This window comes from Canis lupus, chromosome 6 (assembly GCF_011100685.1).
Source record: "Canis lupus familiaris isolate Mischka breed German Shepherd chromosome 6, alternate assembly UU_Cfam_GSD_1.0, whole genome shotgun sequence".
Taxonomy (NCBI): Eukaryota; Metazoa; Chordata; class Mammalia; order Carnivora; family Canidae; genus Canis; species Canis lupus.
This window is the reverse complement of record NC_049227.1, coordinates 4798738-4818661: the sequence shown is the minus strand read 5'-3', so window position 1 is coordinate 4818661 and position 19924 is coordinate 4798738. Positions and strand designations below refer to the sequence as shown.

At 39.6% G+C, this 19924-nt stretch overlaps 1 long non-coding RNA gene across 2 annotated transcripts in view; it reads right to left on the bottom strand.

Moving 5' to 3' along the window:
- Positions 1–19924, bottom strand: part of LOC111096190 — a 59506-nt gene that overhangs the window by 20106 nt on the left and 19476 nt on the right. The gene's annotated exons all lie outside the window — the stretch shown is intronic.

Sequence of the window (19924 nt, the reverse complement as noted above, 5' to 3'; positions counted from 1 at the left end):
GTCATACAACTGATCAACATAGCGATAAAGCTTATTTTTCTCCAACTCTACATTTCAAATCTACTGCCTCTCTCCCATCCTCAAGACCCCTGTAGTTTTATATAATCTCGTGTAGGTTAGCATGTTATTTTTTCTTATTCCTCTCCAAGTTATCTTCCTGAAAAGCTATTTCTCTAAAGTGCAAATATTAACATAGCATACCCCCACTCAAATAATTTCATATGCTTCCAAATATCCATGACAGTGCTGAGCCATAATTAACAATGATGGAAGTGCTCTGTATCAGAGCTGTTCAAGATGGTGCCCACTAGCCACATGGAGCTGTTGAGCCCCTCAAGAGTGGTAAGAATGAGAAACTGAATTAACCTTTTAAAGTTTTAACTAAGTGAAGTTGAATTTGAAATAGCCATATATGGCTTGGGTTGTCTACCCTGATGCTGCGGATCTATGAGATGAGATCCAGGTTGCTTAGCATGGTACACAAGGACCTCCATCATTTGGTTCCTGACTACTTCTCCAGTCCCAGCTACCAGTGTTCCATGCCTTTAATGTTTATTAGTAAGGTTAAACACTTGTAGCTCATACTTTTCCAGACAATGCAATTATGTCTGTGCATAGCTATTCCCTTGGCCTTATATATATCTGTCTCTCCTCACCTTGTACAATTGCCATATTCTCTAGGATCCTTAAAACTGGAGTTTTATCCCTCCAATGACTCCTTCTTGCCTAACCCTGAAGCCCAATGACTTCTTTAGTTAGGTTGTTTTTACCTCCTGCATGTGGTTTTGTTATTGCACTGCTAACATTAAATTTTAATTACTTACCCAGCTGTCAGTTTCTTGAAAACAAATTTATAACTTAATCTGTTGGTTGGTTGGCTTCTCTAGCACCTACGACATTATCTGGGATAGACTGGTCACTTAATGGATGGTTATTTAATTATGTGTCATTGGATTATTTAATTGACATTATGTAAACAAAACCATTCATTATTTAACAATTATTTTTTTCTGGTTCAGGGGTTATCCTTTGGAATCAGGTGGTTTCTTTTTAAGATTGATTTATTTATTTATTTATTTATTTATTTATTTATTTATTTGAGAGAGAGAAAAAGCAAGTGTGGAGAGGAGGGGTAGAGGGAGAGGGAGAGTTCCAAGAAGACTCCATGCTGATCACAGAGTCCAAAGCGGGGTTTGATCTCACAGTCCTGAGATCATGACCTGAGCCTAAGCTAAGAGTTGGAGGCTCAACTGACTGAGCTGCCCAGGCGCCCCTGGAATCAGTTTTAAGTGAAACACTGAGACATTTCATTTCCTTAGCAATAGAAGAAGAGTTGGGATGGAGTGAGCTTGCTGAATTCTAAAAAAAGCAGCTACAAATGTCTGATATCCAGTTTTACCTGTTTGTTCAGCGCAGAGTCTGAGAATCGAAAGCCCTTAAAAGTACAGACTCTTTTCAAAAAAGACCCTATTCTGTTGTAAGATTGTTCCTTCTACAATCACTTGCCAAACATGAGCTGTATTTAAAATATATGCAGTGCCTGTGTTTTCATAAAACATATATAAATTAGATCTGTCCTTTGCATAGTTTAAAATATTATAGCAATTTCTCTATGTGGAGGGAAGTAACTTTCTAGCAAGTTCTTTTCTTTAACAGTTGTTCATATAATGGATAGACTTTGAGTGGGTTATCTCTGATTTTTGATCTGGAAAACACCATGAATCGCTCTGTTATTTTTTTTTCCTGGCTCTCTTAAGCCTTGTATTTGTATAGCACTTCAGAGTTTACAAAGCACATTTATCTCTATTATCCCACTTGATTGTTATGAGAATCTTGCCAAGCAGGCAGAGCAAAAACTGTTATTCTGTATTCATAAGAAAGGAAGAAAGGAGCCAATACTCTATTGCCCAGCCTCTGACTTGCCCAAGTTCTTTGGGGAGCAGGATGGGGCCAGAATTCTTCCTCAGTCTGACCACAACTCCAGAGCTATTCTCTCTGCTGGGATTATGCTCAGATTATGGGCGGGCCATACTCTGCTGGGACCAGGAGCTTGCAGCCAACAATAGAAGTCTTCCCAAAATTGCAGTCTTAAAGTGAAAGTGTGTTCTCACTATGTCATCTTGCTATTTCCTTTCTGGGAATGTTGCTTCTAGTAAATGAGGGGGAAGATTGCCAGTGACAGCTTGATAACTATCCCCAACCACAGTCGACAGGGGTTACCTTCAGCCACAAGTTGGCAAGTGTCTCCATGGTAACCCAGAAGCAAAGCTATTTCTCGGATGCATCTCAATAGCAAGAGCACGATTATAAACTTTGTCAAGAGGCTGGAGTTACACCTCTGGATAGGGGAGAAAGGGCTCCAAATACTTAAAATATATATTTGTAAGATTGCCTTCTGGTCATTGACATATGCCATATCGTATAACTTTTGAATCTCATTCAATGTGATAATATTTCCTGTATACTGTCTTCTGAATTCAGAATTTTGGCAATACCATATAGGTGAGAGCACATTATAATATGAATTTTCGAAAAATTCTGTAACCAAGCTTTCTTGTGTGGAATTCAAATTCAAATGGGATCTACTTCAGAATAAATACAGCATTGCACCAAATCTAATTCATTATGAGGTTTGTTGGTATTTCACATTGATAGGTTGGAGGGTCTACCAAATACTCCAATGGAGTAATGTGCTTTATTTCCAGGTGCCTTTCATAAACAAGAGAATTAAGATACTCTCTATTTTCTGCCAAGTCGCTGGAATGTTAAAAAATCTGGTGGTTTTTTCAGTCTGTCTCCAAATGCCACTAGCTTGCTCTACAAATGTGGACTTCCTACTGCATCTCTCGGGACCTTCTACTCCTTATGAGGAGCCTGCTTTCAACTGTTCCTTAGCTCTAAGACTTCCAAAGATTAGTATTTTGTTCCACACAGAGTAAGGAGCAGATAATGGGTTCAGTGTTCCCACTTCAATTCAGATATCCTGGCAGACAGAAATTCAGAATAAGAGAGCTAAGTAAGGGTAGAAAATGAAATACAGTTAACTCTTAGTCAACTTCTTAGTTGTAGAAATTATCTACAACCTGTGTGTTTAGTACCAAGCAGAAAACCTGTCTCCTTTCTACTTCTGGACTCCTCACCTAAACCAGTTGCTTTGAATCTGAGCAGATAATGTATTTTTAATTAGACATAATCAGTTATTAGTGTGTGCCAGTAATTTATTGCTGTGTAACAAAAGGGCTCCAACGTTTAACGGCCTAAGCCAACAATATTTTATTATTTCTCACAATTTGGTGGGTCAGTTGGATATTGCATCTGCCCCGTGCACTGTTGTTTGAAGTAATATATGCATTTGCATTAAGTTAACAAAACCGATTGGGGCTAGAATGTCCATAGTAACTTCACTTGCCTATCTGGGAGCTCATGTATGAAGGCTGGAATGTCTGGTGGTTGGTGGGCCCTCTCTCTCCATCAAGGTAGCTATTTTCATGGTGACTCAAGAGTGACAGGTGAAGATACTAAAACTCTAAAGGGTTAGAGTCAGAATCAGCACAGTGTTATTTCTACTGTATTCTGTTGGTCGAAGTAAGTCAAAGTCTAGCCGAACCCCAAGAGGCAGAATCAATCCACTTCTCAATGGGAAAAGTTACATCTCTGTACAAAAATCGAACATAAGAGGAGTTATTTTTGGCAATAGCTGGAGACAACTTCCCAGCCTGCCCTATAGCCACAGCAATTTATGAGCCTCCCACATGCAAATGTTATCCACCCACCTCAAAGATCTTTAGTCTCAAAGATCTTGGGCCCAAAGCCAGGATTTAAAGTCAGGTCTGCTGTGGCTAGATGTGGATGAAACTACTCGGGTAAAGTTCCTCTTGATCGGGGACTTTGGAAACCAAAGCAATAACACCACCACCAAAAGCAAGCCTAGTCAGTAGGCTTGCTCATACAAAGACACCCAACATAAATGGTGAGATAAGAACAGAATAATCACAATAGACACATCTGTTCAAGAAGTCAGACACAGGGATCCCTGAGTGGCGTAGTGGTTTAGCGCCTGCCTTTGGCCCAGGGCGTGATCCTGGAGACCTGGGATCGAATCCCATGTCCGGCTCCCGGTGCATGGAGCCTGCTTCTCCCTCTGCCTATGTCTCTGCCTCTCTCTCTCTCTCTCTCTCTCTGTGTGACTATCATAAATAAATAAAAAAAAATTTAAATAAAAATAAAAAAAACTTAAAAAAAAAAGAGGTCAGACACATACCATAGCTTTGCATCCATGGGGATGGGAAATGTTGCTTTGTTAGAGAATGTTGCTCTGCATTTGAGAATGGTTCCCTAAACCACAGCTTTCCTCTGCTCCAGACTCTACCCTCAGAGTCATTCTCTCTTTTGAATAAGAAAGGGCTAATGCTAATATCTGAGTAGCTTCCTCATCCTGTTTCTGACCAATATGGAAGGTTGGACACCCACAGGACTCTTGTTATTTGGCACTTTTATTTCTTCAGCCAAGTTGGGAGTATTTTGCTAGTACAATTATTTTAAAGCCTTTTGGATTTCCTATGAATCTTATAGTGGCCCAGAAGCCCCATCCAATATTCTCTCTGACACAGCTTCTCCCTGTTTTGTGCTTCTTGGGCTGATATGGGACAGCAAGATTGTTGGATAACCTTACAGTCTATCTGTGAAGATCTACTAACGCTACCTTAAATCTTGCAGGGGTCTTAGAAAGAGTTCTAGCAGCCTTTATTCAAGAAGAGAACATACTCACACTTTTATTGGGGGCAGCACTAGCTGGGCATGGATGGGTGCCACTATTGGTGGCTGTCTTTGGAAATAATTCAGCACAGACCTGAGAGGGGTCTCAGAGATCATCTGATCCTACTACCCATTTGGTACCAAAATCAACCCACCTTGAGATTAAGAAACTAAAACCAAAAGAGAAGGACTTGGCCACAACCATAAGCCAAATGGTTAACAAAGCAAGAAAGAAAAATTTCATCTCTTATATTCACATTCAGGAGTGCTTTCTGCTACATTTATCCCCTAAGTGAAGCTGGAAAGAAACATGGCTTTAAACTACAGGCTGAGGAATATCAAAGGTAAATTATCTTGGAAGCATCTTTTTTATTATTATTCATAGCATTGTTAGCTTCCTTTAGTATACACAGCAGAGTCAACTATATTAGAAAGATCTAAAGTCAGAGAACAACAATCAGTGTGAAATTGGAAACCGAGCTCCAGTTTCTGTGTTTCTAGAACATCTGGAGGAAAAATAAAATGCCATTTGTTTTGGTGTTTTAAGGATCTTTTACTTCCCATTAATTTTTCACCAAGTCATATAACAAATGCATTTTTTAAAAACAAATGCTTTTTATTTGATTTTTATTTTTTAAGGATTTTATTTATTTATTTGAGAAAGAGACAGAGACAGAGAGCGAGAAAGAGCAGGAAGGGGGAGAGGAGCATATGGAGAAGCAGGATCCCTGACTTGGGGCTCGATCCCAGGACCTGGAGATCATGACCTGAGCCAAAGTCAGATACTTAACCAACTGAGCCATCCAGGCTCCCCTAAAAGGTGCCTTTTAAACACCTTCTACATGTCAGATTCTATCCTCTGCATTGGAGGTCGGCCTTGGAGATGCTCACTAGGTAAGAGTTTAGACAGCTGATGGTGGGAAATGTAAGTGTGTAGTAGAGCAGAGAAGGCAGCTCCATTTGGAACAGCTAAACAGTACCTTGGATAAAGAAGAAAGAACAGAAACTCACCAGGACTTAATAACTGGAAGGAGCCCTGAAAGAGCAAAGAAAGTCCACAGTTGGATGATGTTAGGGTATAGTATGCATGATGAACAATGGTGGAAAGAGAAGTTCTGGGGAGGTCAAAGACTTGTGGAATCCTTTGACTTGGACAAGGAAGCTGCAGAAAGAAAGAATCAGAGGGTGTTCTGGGCCAACCTCAAATCAGAGGCCATTCACTCTGGATTAGAATGGGGGTTTCCAGGGGCACCTGAGTGGCTCAGTCAGTTAAGCATCTGACTTTTTAAAAAAGATTTTATTTATTTATTTATTTATTCATGAGAGACAGAGAGAGAAAGAGAGTCACAGACATAGGCAGAGTGAGATGCAGGCTCCATGCAGGACCCCAGGCTGACCTGAGCCAAAGGCAGACACTCAACTGCCGAGCCACCCAGGTGTCCCAGCATCTGACTCTTGATCTCAGCTCAGGACTTGATTTTAGGGTTGTGAGTTCAAGCCCCATGCTGGGCTCCACACTGGGCAAGGAGCCTACTTTAAAAAAATAAAAATAAAGTAAAAGAATTGGAGTTTCCAATCTATCAGTCAGGTTTCCTTTCACTTTTCTGTTGTCATAGTTGTTGCTCTGTATGGTAACAAACCCTGATGAGAGCATGGCTTTCTCAGGGAGGTAGCACATGGAAAAGACACATGGTCATAAAATCAGGAAATGTTCACAAAGACACATGAGTGCTGAGTAAGCCATACTGACCATACTGAATGCACCTACATTTTCTGTTTCGGGTCATGCCTTGTACTCTGAAAGGCATTGCAAATTTGCTTGCAGATCGTGTACCCCTGATTCAGGACCATTGCCATGAGGCAGTCAGAAGAGAAGTTATACAACATGTTTTAGGCAAAGTGAGTATACATTATTTGAAAACATCATTCATTTTTAGAGCCTGCAGCATTTCACCAAAATGAACATTAGAGATCATATAGTCGAAAATCTGCTACTAGTTTAAAAAGAGAGAGAGAGAGAGAAAGAGCTGGAGTGCCTAATTCTTCTGTGTCTGGATAAACCTGGGCAGGGTGGCTATTCAGACTTGTGTCCAACCTTCGAAGGCTGGCTACCTGTTAAACTTCAACCATGGCTCAAACACAAGGCCCAAGGCCAGACCAGTCATACTCTCAAAGAGACAATCAAGTCGCCGCCTAGCAAAGAAAACAGAGGCAGCAAGAAGGCGTGATGCCATGAAATAAATTAGAATGAACATCCCATTTTTATCTCCATGGCAGGCGGCCCGTTCCATTCTTTGTATGCTATTTTCATATGTTCCCAGCAGTTTGAGAGCTGAATAGGAAGAGAGGAGGAATGGTATAGAGGAATCAGAAGGGAAGTGAGAGAGAGAAAACCACTGGCTATTAATCCTGACCCAGTAAAACCCAGTTGTGTCTATTGTAACTAGACAGAACCAGACGTCCATTCAAGGACTTGGCATTGAAATGAGTGAGACATGGCCCTCACCCAGCCTGGGCCTCTCTGCCTCTCTCCCTAACCTTGTTTCCACTGCCTTCGTAAGCCTGGTTTGAAGAGAGTGACAATTCCCTGATTCTTCCCCAGTGGCTTGTCCAGCTGGGTCTATGGAACTTGAAGAGGGGCTTGGGAAGCTCCCTGATGGAGACAGGAGAGTCTTCTCCAAGTTCAGCAGTACTTCTGTGCACACATCCCTCCTGTCTCCCAAACTGGCCCAGCACTGAGGTAGGCATGATGCTGTATGATGGGCTGGGTGCCAAGCACTGAGATCGTGCTAGAAAATGGCCAGTTTCGATGGCAGATTTTATCCATTAAAACCTATTACTAGTTCCCTCCCAGAGCCCAGCTGGTTCCATTATAGAAAATTGGAGTGAAATGATGTCAGGTTTGTGCCATAAAAATGAATAGGAATCTTGCTTTCCATTATTTTAAATTGCAGATTGTTGCACTGATATGTATTTATTTTTGTCATTTCTCTCTGGCCCCAGTTGAGGGTCTGACCCTTGAATAATGAATAAACAGAAAGACACATGTTGGCACTTGAGCCTTGCCTGTGTCACCCTGGTTTTTCCTTCCATTTGTGACAAATTCAAAAAAAATGCAACACTCTTAAATGGGTTTATAATCTGTACTCTTTTAAGCTGTCACTCAATCTCTGTCTCAGAAAATAGGCTATTGAAACTCAGGAGGAAATATTTCATAGAGACCTCAACACTGCAAACTTGTTTCCAGTTTTAGAGGCAGCCCTTTGGTAGCTTTAGAATTAAAATAAGAATTTGGAGTAATTGTTGCTTATTGAGATAAAGGAGGTTCATTTGGAAATGCCAAGTACACTTTAGCAGCCTTAAAAATGATGGCTTCTTTTGTTTGGGCATAATCGAGTTTTCTAGATGTTTCTTTCAGACCCAGGATTTTTATAGGATGAATCTTGAGAGTGGGGAAAAAGGGCAAAGCAACAGTGAGTATAATGGTAATGACTATGTGTTCATTTTAAAGTATTTTATTGTTAAAGGAGGGTTTATATCTTGTTGCTCTAGTGCTTAAGTGGCTACCGGGGTATAAAGACCAAAAAATATAATAAGTCCTAAAGTTATTAGGGATATGAGAAGCAGTTGAAGTACCGTAGAGATAAGAGAATTTATATTTCTGGGCATCCTTGAGTTTTGGGAAAATGTACAACTCACAATGGCCATTAAGATCACAGGACCATACAAATAAAAAAGCCAGCAAACAGATAATAATTGCTTCCATTAAAAAAAATTCAAATGCAATTGCTTTCAGAGATGCAGAAAACATCCTAGCATGTATTTCTTTGCCATTTCATTAATTACAAAGTGTGACAAGTGGATTTCAGAGCAGATGGCGGCATGAGAGTCAAACACACAAATGGTCTCTACTAAGTTCTATTCTTCTAGCTAAGTCCAAGTCCTAGTCTACCCTCATTGAGAGTGGCCACAGTAAACATTGGATCTGGCCTCTCTGCAATGTTACCACCTTGACTTTCAGCCCTATGGACAGCTGTTAAGAGTCTGGGCTTCAAGGTGAGAGAGAACATGAGGGCCACGATTTTCCCACTGCCACTTTTGAATGTGAGAAATAGAGAAATGTCAATGCCTTCCTTCCTCTCCAAATCAATCTTATCCTGAGCTCTTGGCAGGCAAGATGCTGAGAAATTTGATCTCAGTCATCATCAGAACTCTAAATTCATGATTGCATAAGAGAAATTTGGGGTTTCACAAAGCCTAGAACGTTTGGAAGTTTCCAGAATATAGTTCTATGTTGGTCATCTATGATGCAGACCTCTCCTAAACACAGAGAGTCCCCTGCACAAGTGCATGTCCATCACTAGGGGTTATACCTGCAACAGGCTCCTTGATGAGTCTGGGAGCCCCCATGCCTGGGTCTCACGACCTACACATGACTCTGTGTTATTCATCTCTGACATCCTCCAACTTGCCAGGCAGGAGTATAGCAGTTCTCCTCCCAGTTTTAGAGAAGTTTTTCCTGCCTCAGTTTGTTCAACTGTGTCTTCCTTTACATGCTCTTCCCTCCAGCCTTTCTTTCCCTTCCAGGAAGGTCTCCTGCCTCCGGTCATTAGAAACATAATGTTGACTCCCCACCCCTACTCCTTATTGGAGGGAGAAGCTGAAAACTGACAGCTCTTGTGACTTACTAAAGCATGTGTTAGGGATGCTTGAATGGCTCAGTGGTTGAGCATCTGCCTTTGGCTCGGGAGTGATCCTGGGGTCCTGGGATCGAGTCCCACATCGGGCTCCCCACAGGGAGCCTGCTTCTCCCTCTGTCTATGTCTGTGTCTTTCTCTGTGTCTCTCATGAATAAATAAATAAAATCTTTTAATAAATAAATAAATAATCATGTCTTAAATCTAGATTCAAGTTCTGATTCTATCACTTTAGAAAAGCTAACTATGCTCTCTATGCCTTGGTTTTTGTACCAGTGGAATTGTGACCATGCCAATTTCATAAGGTTATTGTCGAGATTAAACAAGGGAAAAAAAGTACATTTATACCGAGCTCAATGCACATGAAAAACACGGATAAAATAATACTCGTTAAGATGGAATTGTGGCTTATCTTTTCATTAGATCTTGTGCCTCAGTTCTTAATAGGAGTAGTTCACTTGGACCAATGTCATTTCTGAAGCCAGTTGATCACCATTTGAAAGTGCCAATGCCAAGATGAAGGCTCCTGAGAAAGAAACAAGGGAAACCTCCTCTCTGTGCCTTGTTCTCCCACCAGAACTCAGGCAGGATAAGTAACATGGTTGATTCATGACCCATCTCGAAGCTCCAGACACAAGTATTTATCTTTAGGTTCAACGATACCGTGCTTAAGGGCTCAGCAACCTACACCTACACCCAGACTGCCCTCTGGCCTCAGCTCAACTAAAATTCCCCAACACAACTCAAGAATGATTGCTTCTCAAACAAAGCCAGTATGATAAAGGATCCAGATATTTCAGGGGAGAAATAGAGAAATAGTCAGAGCTGGGTAGTGGGTCTTGGTGGCGTGGTTCTTAATATGTCACATAGAACAATCATCAGCCATGAATATTAGCTATTGGGTCCCAATCCCTAGAACCTGCAAATGTTTCCTGGTTTGGAAAATGTTTTGTTTTGTTTTGTTTTGCCTCTGTGATTAAGTTAAAAGTTGTGAGATGAAGAGGCCCTGGATTACCTACCCTATGGGCTCTAAATGCCAACACAAGCATCCTTATAAGAAAGAGGCAGAGGGAGATTCAACACACAAAAGGAGAAGACCATGTGAAGACAGAGCAGAGAGGTTTGATGATGCTGGCCTTGAAAGCTAGAGGGATGTGACCATAGGCCAAGGAAGGCTGGCAGCCACCAGGAGCTGGAAGGGGCAAGGAAGGGGTCTTGCTGAGTCTCCACGAGAAGAGTGGCTCTGCCAACACCATGATTTCTGCCCAGTGATATTATTTTGGGATTTTTGGTCTCTAGAACTGTGAGAAAATAGATTTCCATCGTTTTAAGCCACCAGGCTTTTAATTTGTCCTGGTAGCCCCAGGAAGTTGATAGAGCAGGAGAAAGGAAAGTTGATGAGAAGAAAACAGGAAAATGTGAAGGCAGTAGAGGGACAATAACAACGCTTCACCCCTTGTAAAATTGATGCTTCACCTCCTTATGAAATTAAACAGGGTTCTGCATGCAGAATCTGTGTGGTTCTTAGAATATACAGGCATGTTATTGAAATGACCATGAAATAGGTATGGACATGGAGTAAATCACTCCATAAGCACAAGAAAGTCTGGCATAGCAGTTTATAAGCCAAAATAAAAGGACATCCATCACAGTAAACTGTCTCCAGTGTGGCATCAGTGAGCAAGGCCAAGGACACAGTGGCATGGAGAGTAGAATGGGGTCTTCCAGTTCCCTGTACAGCCATTGAAATAATGTCAAGTTTTGTGTGTTGCCTAAACAATAGGACTCTATGCCAGTAGTACTTGCAAGATCTGTTCATGGTATATTGACTGCCACCTGCTTTATTGTAATAGGAAAACACAGAGAAAACAAAGTTGAATATTCATAAAGTTTTTCAATTGGGTCCTTTGGGTCAACAATTAACAGTGGTAAATGATACAGCAACAAACTGAGATTATTATAAAAGTCTGCACACATGCAAAAAGACCATAGATCTCACATTTTCTCCCTCCAATCAGAACTTAATTCACACACGAGAACAAAATTCGATATTAGAGATTTTCTATTCCTTTAGAGAAAAAAGGATACACTATCTTCTTAAGCAGAGCCTGTGTATTCAAAAATAAAGAAATGAAGCAGATAAAAACCAAGTAAACAGTTTGCAGAATCAGCTGTCAGGCAGATTCTCAGATTTATATTTGAGAGTTACCTCCAGAATATAGAAGACAACTTTAAAAACTAATCAAAAAGAATGTGCAGAGATATCAAAATATTTTAAGAATTCAGTACTTTTATTATAATTGTATTCTTTTTTTACTTCAAAAAGAAAGATGATAGACATGGACATTAGAATAAAAAGATCCAATCTGTTAATAAGAAGATTCCCTTCCTCCCCAAAGGTAATCACTACTCCTCTAAAAATAAAGCAATTAATTCAAAATTTTATCTTCAGAACTAATATGGAAGAGAAAAATCACAAACTTATAAAAGATCCAAATATTAGAAATCAAGAAGACAAAATAAGTTCAATAAACAAGACAAACCCATTGTGAAGATTTTAAATTCAAAGGATAAAAAGATAACCGCATGAGCTTCAGGAAGGCAATAATTTGGTTTCAGAGGAGTTAAATACAAGTTAGTTTCAGATTTTCTTTCAGCATAGTCAATATCTAAACATCTAGTTGTTTAGCATATCTTAAATCTGAGGCCCAGAGAGTCATTCTGAGGTCTTCAGAGTCTCAGATATATGTTGCCCCAAATGTCTTTTGGAAATAAATAATAAATAAAACTGAAAATATTTTGAACAATGCAGAGATTGTAATTTTTAAAGAACAAGAGATTGTCATTGAAATATAGTTCCTATATGGAAAGGGGAGTTAAGAAAATATGGTATTTATGGTAGCATCAAAAAATGTCCTTAGGAATACACTTAACAAAGGAGGTAAAAAGTCCACAGTGATAACTACAAAACATTGCTGAAGAAAATTAAACAAGACATGAATTAATGGGAGGTTGTCCTGTGTTCATGGGTTGGAAAACTTAATAGTCTTAAAATGTCTGTACTACCCAAAGCATTATACAGATTTAATGCAATCCCTATCAAAATCTGATGACATTTTTTCAAAAGTTGAAAAAAAATGCTAAAATGCATATGGAATCTCAAAGGATCCTGAATGGCCAAAATAATCTTGATAAAGAAAAAGAAAGCTGGATGACTCACACTTTTTGATATTATGCAATATATATTATTTTATATTGCAAAATGACAGTAACCAAAACAGTATGGCACTGGCATACTGACACACATGTGGACTGATGGGACAGAATGGAAAGCCAGAAATAAATTGTTGTGTGAATGGTCAAATGATCTTCAGCAAGGATAACAAGGCTGCACAATGGGGAAATAACTGTCTGCTCAACAAATGATGCTAGGAAAACTGTATATCCACCTGCAAAAGAATGAGTTTAGACCCTTATCTTACACCACACACAAAAATCAACTCAAGACAGATCAAAGGCCTAAATGTAATACCTGAAACTATAAAACCCTTAGAATAAAACATAGGGTAAAATCTTCGGGACATGAGATTTGGCCATGATTTCTTGTAAGTGACAACAAAGTCATATGCAACAAAGCAACACAAGACATATGGAGGTATATCAAATTTTAAAACTTTTGTGCAGTGGAGCAATCCATCAATAAAGTGAAATTGCACCCCAAGTAATGGGAAAAATATCTGTAAGCCACTCATTTGATAAGGAGATAATATCCAGAAGATAAAAAGGACTTGCACAACTCATCACTAAAAAACAAAGAACCCAATGAAAAACCAGACAAATGAGTTGAGTAGCTATTTCAACAAAGAAGATACACCAACTGCCAATAAATATTACGAAAATATTATGAAAAGATGCCCAAGTGTCACTGGTCATCAGAGAAGTGCAAGTCACAATCAGAATGGGACATCACCTCATGCTTGCTAGGAAGGCCACTATCAAACAAACAAACAAAATGAAATCATAAATGTTTGCAATGATGTAGAAAGATTGGAACACTTGGGCATGTAACATGGTAAAATGACTATGAAAAACAGAACAGATATTCCTCAAAAGACTAAAAATAAAATTACCATATGATCCAGCAATCCCACTTTGGGATATGAATCCCAAATAATTGAAAACAAGATCTTGAAAAGATATTTGCACACTCATGTTCATTGCGGCATTGCTCAGGGTAGCCAAGACATGAAAGCAACTTCAATATCTATGAATAGACGGGGAAAGAAAATGTGGTGTATGCGTATAATGAAATAGTATTCAGCATTAAAAAGGAAGGAAATCCTACAAAATGTGACAACATGGATGGACCCGGAGGACACACAATAAGTGAAATAAGCCAGTCACAAAAGGACAGATACTGCATATTCTACTTCATGAAGCATGTAAAGTAGTCAAACTCTTAGAAAGTAAAAGAGTCTTTACCAGGGGCTAGCGGGGAGGAAAGAAAGGGGGAATTGTTCCCTTGGCATAGGATTTCAGTTTTGCAAGAGGAAAAAAAATCTAGAGATCTGTTACACAACAATGTATATATAGTTAACACTACTGTATGCTGAGAAATGGTTAAAAGAAAATTTTATGTTTTTTACAGTAATAAAAAATGGTCTTGACTTGTCTGATATGATTATGATTAAGTAAAAATATCAACTGTGAGAACATGTCATGTTGAGAAATGATTGCCGTAGAATTGTAAATCATTTAATTTTCACATCTTCGTAACATTTTACGGCAAATAGTCATGTATATAGTAAGTGCTCACTAAATGCCTCTTGAATAAATGAATAACATGGTTCATTCAACACAGGACAAAATAGATGTAATAAAGGAACACAGAATATGATTAAAGATTCCATAGCAAGAACAAAAGTTATAATCAAGAAGTGAAAAGTACAGAGCAGGACATGTAGTCAATAATATTAACACTGTCATACGGTGACAGGTGCAACTACACTTACCGTGCTGCGCACCAAATAATGTATAGAATTGTCAAGTCCCTAAGTAGTACACCTGAAATAACATAATATCATGTGTAAACTATACTTCAATAAAAAACAAAAATTAAAAACTGTAAACAACATAAATTCCCATTTTAAAAGGGGGCTAAGTCTCCGATTGAGGTGTTTTTTGTTTGTTTCCCCTTTGCGTATTTGCTACTTTTGAGAGAAACACTAAAACAAAATGAGAGGAGAAAACCGAAATTGCAATGTTTGGTCTATTACATAAATGAAAATGAGAAGATCAGGGCTAGCAGTATTAAAATCAAACCAGAGATTAAATTTAATATGTTCTATCAAATTTAAACACAGTATTCAAGATAAAGTGTAACAAAAGATCTAATAAAGCGAAAAATGTTGGAAATTAAAAAAAGTGCAAGAAGCACAACGTGGGACATGCTCTCAGCTTGTTCTCATCAGCTCGTGACTAATTAAGTGAGCAGCGGTGGGTGAAGGTTAATGACCGACATCATGGGAAAGAGCCTGTAAGTATAGTCATAACTTAAACTCCCTATGAACTAAACATTTCTTTTTTTAAAAAAAATATTTATTTATTTTAGAGAGAGAGTGCAAGGAGCTGGAGGAGCATAGGGTGAGGGATAAGCACACTAGGCTCTGAGCGTGGAGCCCACCATGGTGCTCGATCTCATGACCCTGAGATCATGACCTGAGCCGAAATCACCAGCTGGTCGCTCAACGGACTGAGCCACCCAGGCGCCCCACAGACTAATAAATATTTCTGATGACTTTTGTTCACAGTTGTACTTTTTTTTTTCCCTCATGACAAAAAGTAAAAAATGCTGAAGAAATTTTCAGAAAATATGGGGGAAAGATCAGGTATTTATTGGCAGGGAGGAAACCCAAAACCATAATTATTTTTTCTTTAAAGATTTTATTTATTCATGAGCGACACAGAGAGAGAAGCAGAGACACAGGCTGAGGGAGAAGCAGGCTCCCTGCAGGGAGCTTGATGGGGGACTCTGGAATCATGGCCTGAGTCGAAGGCAGACACTCAACCACTGAGCCACCCAGGCACCCTCAAAACCATAATTAATGAAAAAGTAAGTTGCAGAAGAATTATTACAGTATACCACCATTTATGTGAAGAAATGGGAGACAATGATACATGTATTATATATTATATATACTATATATTTAAATACATTACTGTATTTTATATACTAATTATAATATATAACATCAATACTTATATTATTAGTTACTATATTATAATGTTATTGTATTTTATTGTTACAAATACTTCCTCTATGTAATTACATATAAATTTTACTATATAAATAAATAAATACACATATACACACACACACACACACTATAAGGAAAAGCACGGGTGTGAGGAATACTTCATTCAGGATGTCATTAAGTATAATAGTGTCATGATAGGGTCATGATAAGAAAGAGAAGAGATGGAACTGCTCATTCCCCACATGGTAGCCAATTTCCCTTAGAGGATACGTAGCCATATAACCCACTTGATCTGACTCCTGCCACCTTTATGGTCTCACTTCCTGCCATCTGCTCCCATGCTCAGCTATAGTTGATTTCAGTTATTGGATGGTGCCATGATTTCTTCTGCTTCTGAGGCTTTGATATGCCCTGTGCCCTTACCCGATCCAGATCTCGTTTGTCAGGGGTTAGTTAATTTTTTTAAAGGTTTTATTTATTCATGAGACACACACAGAGATAGAGGCAGAGACACAAGGCAGAGAGAGAAGCAGGCTCCCTGTGGGGAGCCCAATGTGGGACTCAATCCCAGGACCCTGGGATCACGACCTGAGCCAAAGGCAGACGCTCAACCACTTGAGCCACCCAGGTCTCCCAGGTGTCTTCTAAATGTCAATCCCCCTACCTTTCCCTCCTGAAGCTGGGATAGACACCCTTACTCTCTACGCACAGCTCCCTGTTCTTTCCATCCTTCACTTTATTCTAACTGTTTATAGAATTGTCTAATCTCCCATTTACACTATACATTTTGGAAGATCTTGTCTCTCTTATCTGCCCTGTATCCTGGGGAATAGCGAGGAGGGATACAATAAGTGTTTGTGGGATGAATGGATGAATGCACATGACGAGCTCCATGCCTAACCCTCAGGGCAGGCAATCTCCACTGATGACTGGTACCTCCACATTTCTGTCTCCTCTTCCTGCAGGAATGCCCATTTCACTGCAATTAGAGTTTTGCCCTGGTACTGCCTACAGCCCACTGCATCCACTGCAATGTGGATCGATATGCTACTGAACTGAACAGCAGCCTAAGCTAATCAGCTGATAATCCTAATAGCGGCCAAGGCGGAGTATAAAATATAAGCCCGGTGAAAGGAGGCACCCCAGGGAAGTATTGTGTTATCCATGTGAGAACTGAAGGGCTTAAAGATGCATTGACTTTCCAAGGAAACATTGGGTTTTTAACACAAGAGTTCTGACTCCCGTGTATATCCCATGTGGCCCCAGGAGAAAGGAAATTGTCAATTTCCTACCTCTATGCCTGTGTCTATTTCTATCATCTCTGTATTAAGATATTATTAAATTCAAACTTCCTGGTAAAGAGAAGAACCACAATCTCAGACTATTGAGCAGGATCAACAGATCCCGAGGGACAGACAAGAACGATGATAAGTTAAGGTCAACACACACAGTTTAACACTCTTGATGGAGTAATGGGTTGGTTTAATTATATTAGCTTCTTTTAACCTGTAGAAAGATGATGCGCTATACTGGAGAAAGCTCTGGATGAGGGGCAGGACACCCTGGTTCTCTCCCCACACGCCCTTTTTACAAGCTGGTTTACTTTAGACAAGTAACCTAATCCTCCAGACCGCAGTTTAAATGATCTGTGAATACCCTTGGTCATTGGTATCCAAACATCATTTCATGTAGCAGTGGATGTACTGGGCTCTATCCCCAAAAGATTCCACTTGACCACTCCAGTAGGCTAATGTGAAAATATGACAACTTATACATCTCTTCTGTTACTAATGGGTAGAATTTGTTTCCAAATATTTGCTATTATGAGCAGTGCTGCTATGAGCATTCCTTCCTGTGTGCATGGGACGCTATAGGGTAAATCCCTAACAGAGAAATCACTGGATTATAGGGTGTGTGCATCTTCACATTTTCTATTACCAAATTGTTCCCCCAAAGTGGTCACATCCACCTACATTTCCACTCGCAGTTCTTGCTCTGTATCCATGCTTACACTTGAAGTTGTCTGACATTTTTGTTTTAAATTTTGAGTAAATGCTCTGAATAAAATTCTTCAAGGGTGAACATTGCCTAAGGATGTTCCTAGTGTCTGGTGTTCCTCTGCCGATGCCCTTCCTATGTGCTTAGTCTGCCTGTCGGGTAAGTTTATAGAGAAACTACCTGCCTTACTATTTTGTGTGCTCTCTACACATAAGATTTAAGATGAGGGGTGCCTGGGGGACTAAGTCGGCAAAGTCTCTGACTCGATTTTAGCTCAGGTCATGATCCCAGGGTGGTGGGATCAAGCCCCATGTCAGGCTCCACAATCAGCATGAAGTCTGCTTGAGATTCTCTCTCTCTCCCCCTCCCTCCTGCTCACGTGTGTGTGCTCTCGCTCTCTCTCTCAAATAAATAAATAAAATCTTTTTTATTTATTTAAAGATTTAAGCTGAATTTGAGAAGGAGGACTCCTATTCTGGTGTTTCTTGCTCAGATTCATTTGTGTAAAGGTGTCAGGTCTGCAGTTGTCTGCGTTGATGTGTATTACAGCTTACCATGAAACTAATTGAAATTGATAACAGTTATATTAGTGAGGTTTAGATCAATTTTAATTGCATAGGGAAGTGTCATAGTGATTTAGAAAGTGACTTTCTGTTACTATATCAATGAAAAAGGCATCTCCTCTAAATGGATGAATGGAATGTGCATGGAGAAGTTACCAGAGAACATGAATGGCCAAAGAATTCTTCATACTAGGACATATGTCTCTGTAGTTCCCTAATGCAACCCTTCAATGAAAAATTCCTTGAAAATTATTTCCTTCAGTTTTGGAGACCTTGATATGTCTTAGGTAAAATCAGGTGAGAAATAGAAAATGACAGGCAGTGACACTTTGGCCATGTGAAGTTAGACTTACAGAGCTTCTAGAATGAGAAGTGGTCCTGAAATGAATAGCTAAATGTCATTAAAATGGGAAAAGGTGCATCTCATGGAGCTATAAGATTCTTTTCTGTTCTCCTCAATCATAGAATATTGAAGGAATTATAGATTTTGAGAATGTGTTGTGACACCACCCCCATGACAAATCAAAAGGACCCTGGTTCTCAGTATGGGATGCCAGTCTGCCTCTCATGTTAGAAGTGGAATTATCTGGTAATCTGCCTCTCTGGGAGCCATGAGACATAACAGTTGAGTTCAGAGGAGATAGTTCTGATGGCCTAGAAGCTAAGTTGTGTTGTCTTTCCCTTCTCACTGCAGCTTGCCGGGCTCTGAGCAGCAGTGGTAATGTAGGAGGGTGCCCCCCTCCAAGTCTCCAGAGTTGGCTCCACCTTGCAGTGGAGGGACGTTCAGTGGAAATGTCAAGTGGCAATGTGGCTGAGGGTACTGACAAGAACTTTAGTTGGACTGAATTCTGGGAGAGCCTCTGATTTTTATAGCCACATTGGACTGCAGAAATCATTGGACTGGACTCAAATTTAAGTAGGAAAGAGATGGAAAATGTGATGTTTGTTCTAGTGGTTGTTTCAGAACAAAACGTGCTGCTGTGAGGATAAAGCTAGCTCTGGGTTTAGCTATGGCTGAGATGAGATTCTTTGCACAGGCTGATGATTATTATGGTTTTCTTATCATAAAAGCAGCACATATTTCTTGCAGGAAATACACTTTATCATTACACTCGATTTTTCTATATTCTCGGTTGTTAGCTTCAGTCCATCTGGGGAGTTATCTAGAGAAGGTAGGGTCTAGGTCACCAAAGATAAGATGACTTTCACTTCTAGATAGAACTTTCATGCACCATTAACATTCCTTGACTTTTGGTGATTAAGAAAATCCAGGAAGGTTTTTGTTTTTGTTTTTTTGAGGGTTTTTTTGTTTTGTTTTGTTTTTTGTTTTTTTTAGGAGATTCATTAGGGCGAAATATCCATGTGGAAAAGTAGAGAAGGAACGGGCAGTCACAGTCTATGATGGAAAGGCAAAGCTACATTCCTTTATAATTTCCTTTAGATACATGCCCCCATGGAGTCCTTCTGAATTCCTGTGGGGAGAAGACATAGTAAGTTTTTTTTGCCCAAATTCATGTATTTTGAGCTTTATAGCTAGTGATGATGAAGACTGTTTAGGAATGTTTGAACTAATTCCTCCAACTCATCTCAGTCACATAAGTGGATCACATCACCTAAGAAATAATAGTTCAGAAGCCCCACCAGTCTCTGAAAG